This window comes from Dasypus novemcinctus, chromosome X (genome assembly GCF_030445035.2).
Source record: "Dasypus novemcinctus isolate mDasNov1 chromosome X, mDasNov1.1.hap2, whole genome shotgun sequence".
Taxonomy (NCBI): Eukaryota; Metazoa; Chordata; class Mammalia; order Cingulata; family Dasypodidae; genus Dasypus; species Dasypus novemcinctus.
In genome coordinates, this window is record NC_080704.1 from 94960505 (window position 1) to 94975944 (window position 15440).

At 34.5% G+C, this 15440-nt stretch overlaps 1 protein-coding gene and 1 pseudogene across 1 annotated transcript in view; both read right to left on the bottom strand.

Annotated features, from left to right (window-relative positions):
• POF1B (POF1B actin binding protein) overlaps positions 1-15440 on the bottom strand; it is a 223606-nt gene that overhangs the window by 86881 nt on the left and 121285 nt on the right. The gene's annotated exons all lie outside the window — the stretch shown is intronic.
• LOC101411821 (translationally-controlled tumor protein-like) lies at positions 13866-14369 on the bottom strand (annotated as a pseudogene).

Genomic DNA, 15440 nt, shown 5'->3' on the forward strand with positions numbered 1-15440 from the left:
AATAACTATTATAAATATAGAGGAAAAAGTCCCCAACAAAATATTAGCAAACCAAATCCAACAGCATATGGAAAAATTTACATACCATGTACAAATGGGATTTATCCATGGTATGCAAGGTTGGTTCAACATATGAACATCAATTAATTTAATATACCACATTAACAAAATGAAGAAACAAACAAACAACACACGATCATCTTAGCTGATGCACTAATGGCATTTGACAAAATAAAGAACCCTTTATTGATAAAACACCTAGAAATCTAGGAATAGAAGGAAACTTCCTCAACATAATAAAGTGCATATGTGAAATAACTACACCTAACTTTGTACTTAATAGTGAAAGACTGAAATATTTCCCTATAAAATTAGGAAAAATAAAATGATGGCCCCTGTCACCAGTGTTATTCAACTCTGAAACGGAAAATTCTTGCCAGAGAAATTAGGTAAGAAAACTATATAAAAGGCATCTGTGGCAGTTTGATATTATTTATCAATTCCAAAAATAGATATTGCATTATGTTTGTAAACTGGTCTGCCCCTCCAGGCATGTTAGATTATATTGGATTCAGAGGTTTCACTTGTACTTTATTACATAACGATTAAGGCTTTGATTGGGCCACAGCAGTAGAACATTGCATCCCCTCCTCCTTTGTGGGTAGGGATGAACATAGGAAAACAACAAGGCACAGTAGTTAGTTCGATTTTTGAACTGGAGTCCTGGGGTGTAAACACACAGGGGAACACAGAGGAATAGTGATGGCTATGTAGACACAGTAGAGGACCTGGGAAGAGAGATGAGCCTAATAGCCAACAGCTGCAGTTGAGCCTGGACAGAAAAGCACCCCAGGAAGAGATATGAGACTTATACCTCCCTACAGCTGAGCCTGGAAAAAGCTGGGACCATGGAATCTTAAGCAGCAGAAGAAGGCAGGCTGAGCCCTGGGAGACATTACACAGTATCTTGCTTCAAAACATGGCCAATGATTTGGGTGAGAAAATACCACTTATGGTACCTTGATCTGGACTCTTTAAGGTTTTGTGACTGTAAGCTTCTTCCCCAAATAAAGACATTTTGTAAAAGCCAAAAGATTTCTGGTATTTTGCATCAGCACCAGTATTTTGGCTGACTAATACAGTGTTCAAATTGGGAAGGGAGAAGTAAAACCTTCCCTATGTGTAGATATATGATACTATATATAGAAAATCCTGAAAAATCCACAACAAAATTCTTAAAGTTGATAAAATAATTAAGCAATGTTGTGGTATACAATATCAACACAAAAGTAACTATAGCATTTCTACACACAATCAATGAAAACTTGGAAGAAGCAATCAAGAAATAATTCCAATTACAATAGCATCTAAAAGAATCAAATACCTAAGAATAAATCTAACAAAGAAATAAAAGACTCGTGCACAGAAATCCACAAAACATTGTTCAAAGAAAGTAAGGAAGACCTAAAGAAATGGCAGGATTATTCATGTTCATGGATTGGAAGATTAAATAATATTAAGATGTCAATACTACCTGTAGCAGTTTGATATGGTTATGAATTCCAGAAATAGTTACTGGATTACGTTTGTAATCTGGTCTGTACCTGGGTGTGATTAAGTTATGACTAAGGCTTTGATTGGGCCATGTCATTAGGGCATAGTGTCTCCACCCCTTGGTGGGTGGGGACCCATGGATAAAAGTCATGGCAGAGGACAAAGTTAGAGTTTCTGATGTTGGAATTTTGATGCTGAAGTCTTAAGCTGGAGCCCCAGGAAGTCAGCATGCAGAGGAAAGAGAGAAGCAAGCCCCAGGAAGAGAGGACCTGAGCCAGGAGAAGTACACAGAGGAATAGATATGGCTTCTTAGATATGGTAGAAAACCAAGGAGAGAGACACAGCCATTCAGATGATAGTCTATAGCTGACCTTGTGGAGAGAAGCAAAGTCCAGAGAGCCTCATAGTCTACAGTTGACCTTGTGGAGAAAACAGAGGAGCTGAGCCCAGAGGAACCCAGGAATCCTGAACCCTTGCAGATGTTGACAGCCATCTTGCTCCAACATGAGAAAATAGACTTTGGTGAGGGAAGTAACTTGCACTTTATGGCCTGGTATCTGTAAGCTCCTACCCCAAATAAATACCCTTTATAAAAAACAACCAGTTTCTGTGTTTTTTTTTGTTTGTTTGTTTGTTTGTTTGTTTTTCATCAGCACCCCTTTGGCTAATACACTACTCAAAGCAACTTATGGATTAAATGCAATTCCAATCAAAATTCCATCAACATTACTTGCAGAAATGGAAAAGCCTATCATCAAATTTATATGAAATAGTAAGGGGCCCTGAAGATCTCAAGCTCTCTCGAAAATAAAAATGAAGTTGGAGGACTCATATCTCCCAATCTTAATATTACAAAGACATAGTAAACAAAATAGCATGGAGGCAATTGCTAGACTATGACACCAGAGAATAAAATGTGATTTTTCCTTTCTTTCTTTCTAGAATGTGTTTAGAGAATGAACATCTTAGTTTTAATTTGTGTGGAATTGGTAAAAAGTTGTACATAAATGCTTGGAAATGAATAGAAATAGTGATAATATATCGTAGAATTTATAACTAATAGAGCTAACATATGGGCATGATCTTGGTATTTTTTCTTTTATTTTGGAGTGATTAAGTGCTCTAATATTGATTGAAGTGATGAATGCACTACTTTGTCATTATATCAAATGAAATTGACTGTACAATTCAGATAAATTGTATTCTTTATGATAAAAAACTCTAATAGGGTGGTTTGGGGGAAAAATACCCTAAACGTAAGATATGGACTATAGTTAGTCATAATACTTGATGATGGTCTTTCGTAATTTCTAACAAATGTTTCACCACAATTCAAGGTAATGGTGGTGGGGTGATGTATGGGAGCCCTGAATGATGTTAGGCATGTTTGTTTCATAAGTTCACACTTTAACTGTACACTTTTTGTTTATGTATGTTCATTTATGAATGATGTATAATAGATTTCTTTAGAAGGAATGAAAGAACAGCAGGGTAGTGGCAAAATGACATACATGTAGACCAATGGAATAAAACAGAGAGCTCAGAAATCAACCATCATTTTTAGATCTGACTGATTTTTGACAAGGTGACAAAGACCACAAGTTGGGAAGAATAATCTCTTCAACAAATGGTGCTGGGAAAACTGGATCTCTATTTATGAAAGAAAGAAGGAGGACCCCAATGTCATGTTGTATACAAAAACCAATACAAAATGGATCAAAAGCCTAAATATAAGAGTTAGAAATATCAAACTCTTAAAAGTAAACATAAGGAAGCATCTTCAGGACTTTCTGTTATGTAATAGGTCCTTAGAGTTTACTAACAAAACACAAGCAAGGAAAGAAATTATAAATAAATGGGACCTCATCCAAATTAAAAAAAAAACCCACAAAAGCTTTTGTTCTCTAAATGCTTTCATCATGAAGGTAAATGGGAAAAAATATTTGTAAGACACATATTTGATAACTAATATCCAATGCACATGGCAGATTCCTTCAACTTAAAAACAGAATTGTTATCAATCACATTTAAAAATGGGCAAAATACTTGAACAGACATCTCTCCAAAGAAGATCTAAAAATGGCCAGAAATAACATGAAAATTTGCTCAACATCATTAGCCTTCATGGAAATGCAAATGAAAACCACAGAGGCACATTCTTTCACACCCATTAGAATGACTGTTATTAAAAATTTATAATAAGAAGTGTTAGAGGGGATGCAAAGGATTAGGAACACTCTTTTCATTTTATACTTACATGAAAATGTAAAATGGTGCAGTTGCTTGCACATCAGTTTGGCAGTTTCTCAGAAAGCTAAATATAGATCTACCATAAAAGCCAGCAGTCCCAATACTAAGTTTTGAAAGAAACGAAAGCAGGGGCTTGGTTTATATATATTTGCATGGTTTTATTCATAGCAGCATTATTCAGAATTGCCCAAAGATGGAAGAAACCCAAGTGTCCATCAACTAATGAATAGATAAATAAATGTGACATATACACATAATGGAATATTATTCAGCTTAAAAGGAATAAAGTCTTGATACATGTGAAAACATGGAACAACCTTGAAGATATCTTCAGTGAAGTAACCCAGACACAAAAGGACAAATATTGTATGGTCACATGATTTCAAATAATTAGAAATGCAATCCCATAGAGTCAGAATCTAGGTTCCCATGGATGGGGTGGGGATAGGGGATGGGAAATTAAGGCTTAAAATGTAGAGTCTTCTTATTTGTAATAATAGAAATATGTTGTTAATAAATGGTGATGGTAGCACAACACTGGATACAATTAACAGAACTGAATATATATCTTAATATGATTATATGGAGAAATGTCAGATTGTATATATTTCAACAAAATAAAAATCTTAAAAATACATAGAACTACACTACACAAACAGTGAACCCTAAGTTAAAACATGTGCTTTAATAGTACAATTATAAAGTGTGATATTATCAATTGTAACAAAAGTTTAACACCAATGCAAGGTGTTGGTGATGGGGTGATATATGTATTTTATGCATGAATGTTCTGTAAAGCCACAATGTCGCTAATAAAGATTAAAAAATAAACAAGGAAATAAAAAGAACTTGTAACCAGCAGACCTTACTTAAAATAATAGTAAAAGGAAATTCTCTGTAAGTAAAAAAGTCATAAAAGAAGGAAAGCAGGGACATTAATAAGAAAGAAATAACACAGTAAGTAAAAATATTGGTAAATATAATAGATTTTCTGTACCACGTACTTTCTAATTATGTTTGACCTTTAAAGCAAAGATTATTACACTGATTTATGTGGCTCTTAATGCATGTAAAGGAAAATTTAATAAAATTATATTATAATGTGGAGATAAAAGGAATAAAGATTTCTACAGTTCACTGAAAATTTTAAAATATCAATACCAGTACACCAGGATGAGTTGTGTATATATAATATAATACCTAGAGCTACCACTAAAAGTGATATAAAATTATATTCTAAGAATCACCACTGATTAATAAAAATTGAGTTCTAAATTATGTCCAAGTAATCCAAAAGAAAGGATAAAGAAAACAGTGGAAAAATAAAAGATAAAAAAGTAAAAATGGCAGGCTAGTCCTAACATATCATTAAATAACAGATGATGTAATTACATCATTTAAAAGACTGAGAATGGCAGAATATATTTAAAAGAAACATGCTTTTATTATATTTTGTCTCAAAGAAACCCACTTCTAATATATTGGAAAATTTGGAAAATAAATGAAGTGGACAAATTCTTGGAAACATACAAACACCCTATATTGACTCTAGAAGAAATAGAATATGTCAACAGACCAAAAACATATAAAGTAATTGAATCAATCATCAAAAATCACCAGATTGTGGGAAAATGGTGATGGATGTACAGACAGTACTCAATGCTCTCACAAAAACAATGGAGAAAGAGCCAAAGCCTGTGTGAGGGACCTGCTTTGGGGGTAATAAGACTAGAACAGTGCTACACAAACCCCAGAAGCATGAGTGACAGAGAGAAAAAGAATCCAAAACTACAATCATGAGTTACTAAGCCCCTGGGGGCAGCTAGGAAGTTTTCCCTTCTCTGACCCAAAATATTAAGCTGGGGTAAAACCCCTGGCTCACGACAACAGACTGAGAAGGGAACAGACATCTTCCTCCCTGTCAGCTGTTTCAAGGGAAAATGGAGGGGATGTTGGGGTGCTTTTCTTCAGAGAATTTAGTCAGCAGAGCCTGCTTTGAATCTCCATTCTTGAGATTCAAAACAGGAGCACAGGAAAGCCCAAACTGAAACACTTTTATGGAAAGGTGCACTATGGACCGCCATCTGCTGACTGGTCTGGAAATTAGGTGGACAAAACTGTTTATTGTACTCTCTGTATCCTACCCTGGGAGAAAACGCACACCCCATTAGGGAGTCCCTGGCCCAATTTTGATGACATAAGTCAGGCAGTTTAAAGACGTAGAATAAGTTGTATCAAATATCAAAGAAGAGCTGTGAGACAGAATAAAAAGAAAAAAACAATAGGCAAGAGAAAAAAATTGGCCATCAGAGTATATTCACCAATTCAATGCCTAAACATCAGAAAAAAATTACAAGCCATACTAGGAAAAAGAAGAAATAGCCCAGTCAAAGGAACTAACCAAATATCCTGAAGAAATAGAGAATTTAAGACAATTAATTAGTGGTAATCACACAACTCTCTTAAATCACTTCAAAGAATTGAAAGAAAATATGACTGAAGAAGTAAAGGATATTAAAAAGACACTGAGTGAGCATAAAAAACAATTTGAAAGCCTGTAAAGAAGAGTGACTTTGCTCATGGAAAACAAAGACATGATGGATGGGATTAAAAATATATTAGAGGCACATAAGAGCATATCTGTTGAGTCAAGCAAGCCAGACATGAAAAAACAAATACTGTATGACTGCAATATTATGAATTAATATACTGTGTAAACTCATGGAATTAATACTTAGAATATAGGTCACCAGAACATAGCAGGGGGGTAGAGAATGGAAAGCTGGGGGTTAATCTGTGCAGAAATGTTTAAAGGGTTGTTTGTAAATCTTTGTAAATGAATAGAAATGTTTACAGCATATCATGGTGTATGTAACTAGCAGTATTATTGTATGCGTATGACAGTGGTTGAAAAGGAAAGTCTAAGGTATATTACTAGAAGGAAAGCTAAAAACTGTAACATGGTCCTGTTTAAGATAGTAAAATCTCATGTAAAATGCAAATATGGGTGATATTGTTTTTACAAAATATAAGGGCAAACATACTAGAGATAAGGAAAAAGAATGCCAGCATTGGTGTGACCAGTGTCTCCAAAGGAGAAGAGAATGGAAAAGGAGCAGAAAAATTATTTGAGGAAATAATGAATGAAAACTTCCCAGTCCTTATGAAAGACATACATATCAATATCCAAGAAGGACAATGCACACAGAATAAGTCCAAACAGACCTACCCCAAGACATCAACCATTCAGAATGACAAATATCAGCTAGAAGATTCTGAAAGTGCAATAAAAAAGAAAATCATCACATACAAGGAAAAGTGATAAGATTAAGCACTGACCTCTCATCAGAACCAATAGAGATGATGAGAAGAAAGTAGTATGATGTTTTTAAGGTATTGAAAGAGAAAAACTGCCAACCAAGACATCTGTATATAGCAAAACAGTCCTTCAAAATTTAGAGTGAGTTCAAAGTTTTCACAAACAAAGTTGATAGAATATGTTACCGAAGTCCAGAATTATGAGAGATACTAAAGGGAGGTGAAAAAAAAAAAAAAGGCAAGAGACTTGGAGAAGAGTATAGAAATGAAGATTATCAGGAAGGATAAATTAAAGGATAAAAAGACAACAGTATGATTTGACAACAGAAAGCCAATGGACAAAATGAATGAAGCAAATAATGCTCTTACAATAATAACATTGAATGTTAAGTGCTTGAACTCCCAAATCAAAAGACAGACTGATAGAATGGATTAAAAATTATGAGCCACTAATATGCTGTCTACAAGAGACTCACCTCAGTTGTAAGTACAAAAGCAGGTTAAAAGTGAAAGGTTGGAAAAAGTTATACCATGCAAATAGTAGCCAAAAAAGAGCTGAAGTAGCTACACTATCAGAAAAATAGACTTCAGATGACAAAATGTTTTAACAGATGAAGAAGGTCATTACATATTAATATAAGGAACAATTCATCAACAAGAAATAATTATACTAAACACTTATGCACTTAAGTGCCTTGAGATACATGAGGTACACACCAGCAAAACTGAATGGAGAAATAGATATCTCTACAAAAATAGTTGGAGACTTCAATACACCACTCTCAGTATTGGATAGAATATCCAGACCGAGGATAAATAAATAAACAGAAAGCTTGAATAATGTGATAAATAAACCAGACCTAACAGACATCTACAGAGCATTGCACTCTTAAACGGTAGGATATAATTTATTTTCAAGTGCTCATGGGTATTTCTCCAAGACAGACTATATATTAGGTCACAAGGCAAGTCTCAAAAAATTTAAAATGATTGAAATTATACAAAATTATACAAAATACTTGCTCTGATCATAACAGAAGCTAGAAATCAATACTGGGTGTAAAAAGGGAACATTCATAGATATATGAAAATTAAACAACACATTCTTAGACAATCTGTGGGTTAAAAAAATTCAAGAGAATTCAGCAAATATCTTGGGACAAATTAAGATGAGAAAAGAAAATATCAAAACATATGGGACATGGCAAAGGCAGTGCTGAGAGGGAAATTTATAGCCCTCAATGCTTACACTAAAAAAAGAAGAAAGATATAAAATTGAAGATCTAACTGCACACGTGGATGAACTAGGAAAGAACAGAAAATTAACCCCAAACCAAACTGAAAATAAATGAAATCAAGAACTAAAAAACAATAGAGAGAATCAACAAAACCAAAAATTGGTTCCTTTAAGATCAACAAAATTGACAAACCCTTAACTAGACTGAAAAGGAAAAAAAGAGAGAAGTCATAAATAATTAAAATCACAAATGTTGGGGGCCATTATCACCGACGCTATGGAAATAAGAGAGATCATAAGAGTATACTATGAACAACTGTATGTCAAAAAACTAGAAAATGTAGAGGAAATGGGCAAAGTCCTAAAAACACAAAAACCACATACACTGACCCTAGAAGAAATAGAAGACCTCAATAATTCAATCGCAATCGATGAGATTGGAACAGACATCAAACAACTCTGCAAAATGAAAAGTCCAGGAATAGATGGTTCCACAGGTGAATTTTCCCAATCATTCAAAGACTATCTGATACCAATCTTGCTCAGGCTCTTTAAAAAAAATTGAACAGGAAAGAATTCTACCAAACTCATTTTATGAAGCCAACATCACCCTAATACCAAAACCAGGTAAAAATACTACAACAAAGTAAATTACATACCAATATTTCTAATGAATATAGATTTTAAAAACCTCAAAAAAATGCTTGCCAGCAGAATCCAAAAGCACATTAAAAGAATTATACACCATCATCGAGTGGGTTTTGTACCAGGTATGAAAGGTTAGTTCAGCACAAGGAATGAATTAGTTTAAGAAAGCATATCAATAAATTGAAAAAGAAAATCACATGATCATCACAATTGATGTAGAAATGGCACTTGACAAAATACAGCACTTTTTCTTGATTAAAAAAAAAGACTCCAAAAGATTGGAATTGATGGAATCTTTCTCAATATGGTAAAGTGCATATATGAAAAATTTACAGCTACCATTGTACTCAATGGTGAAAGACTGAAAGCTTTCCTGCTGATATCAGGATCAAGACAGGAATAACCACTGTCACCACTGGTATTCAATATTGTGCTAGAAGTTCTAGATAAGGAAATAAAAAGTACCCAAATAAGAAAGGATAGAGTAAAATTTTCACTATTTAATGACGATATAATCCTATATCTAAAATCTCCTGAAAAATCCACAGCAAAGCTACTAGAACTAATATACAAGTTCAGCAAAGTGGCAGAACATAATATTAATATGCAAAAATCAATAGCATTTCTATACACTACTGATGTGCAATCTGAGGAGGACATCAGAAAAAATTTCATTTATAATAGCAAATAAAAGAATCTAATGTTTAAGAATAAACTTAAATAAGGGCATAAAAGACCTGTATTAAAAAAAAACTATAAAACATAGCTAAAAGTAAGCAAAGAAGTCTTAAGTAAATAGTACATTCCATGTTCATGGATTAGAAGACTATTGTTAAGATGTCAATTCTATGCAAAATGATGTACAGATTCAATGAAATCCCAAGAAAAATCCCAACAGCCTTCTTTGCAGAAGTGGAAAAAGCAATTATCAAATTTATTTGAAAGGGTAAGTGTCCCTGAATAGCCATAAAGATCTTAAAAAAGAAGAATTAATTTGGAGGATTCTCACTTCCTGACTTTAAAGCATATTACTTAGCTACAGTGGTAAAAACAGCATGGTACTGGAATACAGTTAGGCAGACTGACCATTGGGACCAAACTGAGAAATTCACATCAACAGCCAAGTGATATTTTACTCTCTCTTTTTTTTAAATGTTACATTCAAAAAATGTAAGAGGTCCCCATATACCCCACCACCACCCTCACCCCACTCCTCCCACATCAACAACCTCTTTCATCATCATGGGACATTCATTGCATTTGGTGAATACATTGTGGAGCATTGATGCACCACATGGATAATGGTTTACATTGTAGTTTACACTCTCCCCCAGTTCACCCAGTGGGCCATGGCAGGACATGCACTATCCAGCATCTGTCTCTGCAGTAACACCCAGGACAACCTATGTCCAGATGGATTCACAGGTGAATTCTACCAATCATTCCAAGAATTCATACCCATCCTGGTCAAACTCTTCCAAAAAATTGAAGAGAAAAGAACACTATCTAATTCTAAGAGGCCAACATCAGAGTATACCAAAGCTAGATAAAGCTATTACAAAAGAAAATTACAGACCAAAATATCTTATGAACATAGATGCAAAAATTCCAAAGAAAATATTAGAAAATTAAATCCAACAGCACATTAAAATAATTATATATACCACATGTGAAAGAATAGTTCAACATAAGAAAATCGGCATAATATATCAGAACAGCAGAATGAATGTAATCCACCTATTGATCATGAATATTGATGCAAAAATCATCAACAAAATCCTTTCAGATTATATCCAATTACATATTGAAAAATTGAGCAACATGATCTAGTAGATATTTAAAGGTGGTTTAACATAAGAAAATCAGTTATTGCTATACATCACATTATGAAAATGAAGTGGAAAAACACCCGATCATCTCTATTGATTTAGAGAAGTCATTGGAGAAAATCCGGCAACTTTTCTTGATAAAAACTCATAGAAAAATAGTTATTGAAGGAATCTTCCTCAGGATGATAAAGGGCATATGTGAGAAACTCACTGCTAACAACATACTCAATGTTAAAAGATTGAAACCTTTCCTTCTAAGATCAGGCATAAAACAAGGATGCCCACTGTCACCACTGCTATCCACAAGTACTGGAAATTCTAGACAGAGAAGTTAGGCAAGAAAAACAAATAAAAGGCTTCAAAATCAGAATGGAAGCAGTAAAACTTTCCCTGTTTGCATAAGATATGATCCTTTTATTAAAAAAGACCTCCCAAATCTATAAAAAATTACTAATGATAATAAATGAATTCAGCAATGTTGTGGGGCTCAGTATCAACCCACAAAAATCAGTAGTGCTTCTACACAATGGTAAGGAGAAATCTGAGGAGGAAATCAGGAAAAATTTCCACTTACAATAGCAACTAAAAGAATCAAATATCTAATAAATCTAACAAAGAAGTAAAAGACTTGTACACCAAAAACTACAAAATATTGCTAAAAGAAATCAAAGAAAACCTAAATAAATAGAATTACATTCCATTTTCAAGTATGGGAAGACTAAATACCATTAAGATATCTGTTCTACCCAAAATGATTTACAGATTCAGTGAAATTCCAATAAAAATTCCAATAGCCTACTTTGCAGAATTGGAAAAGCCCATTATCAAATTTATTCGGGAGGATAAGTGGAGCCAAATATCTATAAACATCATGAAATAGAAGAACAGATGTGGAAGACTCACACTTCTGGACTTTAGAGCATATTACAGAGGTACATTGGTCAAAACAGGATGGTATTGGCCCAAGAATAGATATACTGGCAAATAGAATTGAATTGAGAGTTCAGAAAAGGCCCTCATATCTATGTCCAATTGATTTCTTAAAATATATTTTTATTAGAGAACTGAAATTACAAAACAATCGTATACATGTGTGGAATTCCCATACAACACCTCTACCTAAACACACTACATTATTGTCTAAAATTTGTTACAGATTTTGAAATAATATCATCAGGTTATTACCACTAACTAAGGCCTATAGCATATAGTTGGTATGTTTTTTCCATACCCCCTATTATTAACGCAGTACATGTTTGGCATTGATGCAAGATTACTACAGTATTGCTGTTAACTATAGTCATAGGTTATATTAATTTTATTTTCCCCATGCGTCTCCACATTCTTACCAACCTGCAATAGAAATATGCACATTTGTTCTAGTACGTAGAAGGATATTCTTGTATTTGTATTATTAACCACAATTCTCATCCACCTCTGGGTTCACTGTTTTTCAGTCCCTGGATTATTCTCTAGCTTTCTTTCAACTGACATTTACATCCCTAGACTACCCCTTTCAAACAAAATCCCATTTATAAACCAGCTATGTTAGCTCTACTCACTATAATGTGTCATCAGCAACTGTATCAGTTTCCAACCTTTTACAGTCAGATTAATTAAAACTTCTACATATATTAAGCATAAGTAACCCTTCTCATCTCTCATCCTATCTCCTAATAACCTATACTTTAGGTTTTAACTTTATGTATTTATTCTTCTATTTAGTTCATATTAATGAGACCATGCAATATTTGTCCATGTATGTCTGGTATTTTCACATAGTATAATGTCTTTAAGATTCATCCATGTTATCTTAAGCATCCCAATTTCATTTCTTCTACATCAGGATAGCTATCCATTGTATGTATATACCACATTTTCTTATCCATCTATCAGTTGATAGACACTTTGGTTGGCTCCATCTTTTGGCAAATGTGAATAACATCACTATGAACATCAGTGGGCAAATGTCTGCTCACATCACAGTTTTCACTTCTCGACATATTCCTAGTAGAGAAATTGCTGGATCATATGGCATTTCAATATTTAGCTTCCCAAGGAATGACCAAACTGTCTTGCACAAAGGCTGCACCATATTACATTCCAATGAACGAGGAAGGAATGTTTCTATTTCTACACGTTCTTACAGCATTTATACTTTTCCGTTTTTTAAATAATGGCCATTCTATGCAGTGTAAGGTGATTCCTCATTGCCATTTTGAGTTTCATTTCCTAATAGTGATATTGAATTTTTTAAAAATTTAACTTTCATATACTTTTCACAAGGTATTTTGACTTTTTCAACCATTTAAAACTATAAAACCATCTTTGTTCAGGCATTGTACAAAAACAGGTGGTAGAACAGGCCAGTTTACCTGACTCCTTTCCAATTACCATCCCAATGCCAGGAAGTTGAGCACATTCATTCCAGGAGACTTCTAGATTTCTCTAGAACTTGGTTCTACTTGATTTATGATAAATAAGTTCAGAGAATACTTAGCTTCCAAATGTATTATACAGTCTCTTTTTATTCTTTTGGTAAACTCTTCCAGATTTAGCTACTTTGGTTTGTAGATGATGAAGTGTATAAAGATCCACTTCAAATGCTGGCACTGCTATGAAAATGGTCTCTCCCTTCAAATCAGAATTAAGACTTTTGGTTCTTGTTTTTATATTCCAGTCCTAGAAGTAGGTTAACTGTAGTTGTTATCTGAAGACAGTCTGCATAACCATTATCTACCAACAGGCTCTAGCTTCTCCAGGAAAATAACAGGATAAATTTAAATATATTCAACTAAGAGGCATTCTCTCAAATTAGTTTAAATGCATTTTAAAAAAATTTTAGACAACCTACATGGCATGTTTTTCTTAAAACACAAAGCCTCTTACTCCACATAAATCAGGATCAAAATAAATGATGAGTTCAATATGACTTCAGTCCATCTGTCTAAGTCCTGGTATGGTGTGGATGAAAAGCAGGCAGCCAGTTATGATGATGGGTGATAGATCCAAAGCAATTACTGAATTTGTTAACATTTCTCCATTTCTCAACCATTCTTAAAGAAAATTATATATGGGATCACACCATTCCCATGGTAGTCCAGGACAGCAACCGTACCATATAGATTAATGTTTCCACCAATAAAGAAGTGATAGTTTTTGAAATTAGCAAGGATGTGCTTGATTTGAGCTGCAGTCCTATCATAAAAAGATTTTACTCTTTTTGGTCTCTGTTCTTCAAGTTCACCTTTGATTGATTTCATGTAATCTTTGATGTACTTCTTGTAAGCTTCTTTGGTGAAGCTGGTTTCCTGCAAGTGATATCTACACTAGTGATGACAGTGCTTTTGGTACCTTCACCCTCGAGGCCTTCAGCTGAGGCATTTCCACCAACAAGCAAGTCATCAATACTACCCTCTTTCCTATTGACCATCTCCCCTTCCACCTCCAGTCAGCCCGACCATAATCTCCTGAATCTTGTAAATGTCGGAAAACATCTCATCACAGCTGATGAGGTCCCTGTAGATGATCATGATGGCAGCTGGAGGGAGGTGGCAGCAGTGGTGGCTTGGTGGGAACCTGGAGTGCTGGAAGGAGGGCACTGCCTGGAAAGACACTGGGGGGAGGGGGCAGCGGATAGAAAAAGTGATATTGAATATTTTTAATGTGCTCTTTGGCCATTTGTATTTCCTCTTTGGATAAATGTCTATTTAAATCTTTTGCCCATATTTTAATTGGATTGCTTGCTCTTTTTTTGTTGAGTTGTATGGTTTCTTTTTATAAAATGGAATCAACCTCTTATCGAACAAGTGGTTTCCAAATATTGTCTCCCACTGAATAGGCTGCCTTTTCATCTTCTTGATGAAGTCCTTTGAATCACAAAAGTGTTTAAGTTTGAGGAGGTGCCATTTTTCCTTTTATTCTTTACTCTTTTTTTTATTGACTTTGTAATAATATTACATTAAAATATATATATATATATGAGGTCCCATTCAACCCCACTACCCCCACCCCACCTCTCCCCCCCCCCCCCCAGCAACACTTATTCCCATCATCATGACACATCCATTGCATTTGGTAAGTACATCTTTGGGCACCTCTGCACCTCATGGTCAATGGTCCATATCATGGCCCATATTCTCCCCCATTCCATCCAGTGGGCCCTGTGAGGATTTACAATGTCCGGTGATTGCCCCTGGAGCACCATCCAGGGCAGCTCCATGTCCCAAAGACGCCTTTTGGTGAAAGGTTTAAGAATCCACCACTTACCAGCAGGTCTTCAGGATGTTTCCCTACATTTTCTTCTAAGAGCTTTACAAACACTTTTCTTTCCTTCACATTAATCTTGTATCCTATCACTCTGCTGAAATTGTTTATTAGCTCTAGTAGCACTGTTGTAGATAATATCATCTACAACATTTGCTATATTTTACTTCTTCCTTTCCCAGGTGGCTTTTTTTCCTTGCATGATTGTTCTAGATAGAACCTCTAGCATTATACTGCACAACAATGGTGATAGTGGACATTCTTTTATTGTTCCCAAACTCAACAAGAAAGCTTTCCATCTTTCACCATTGAGTACAATATTAGTGGTGTGTTTTTCA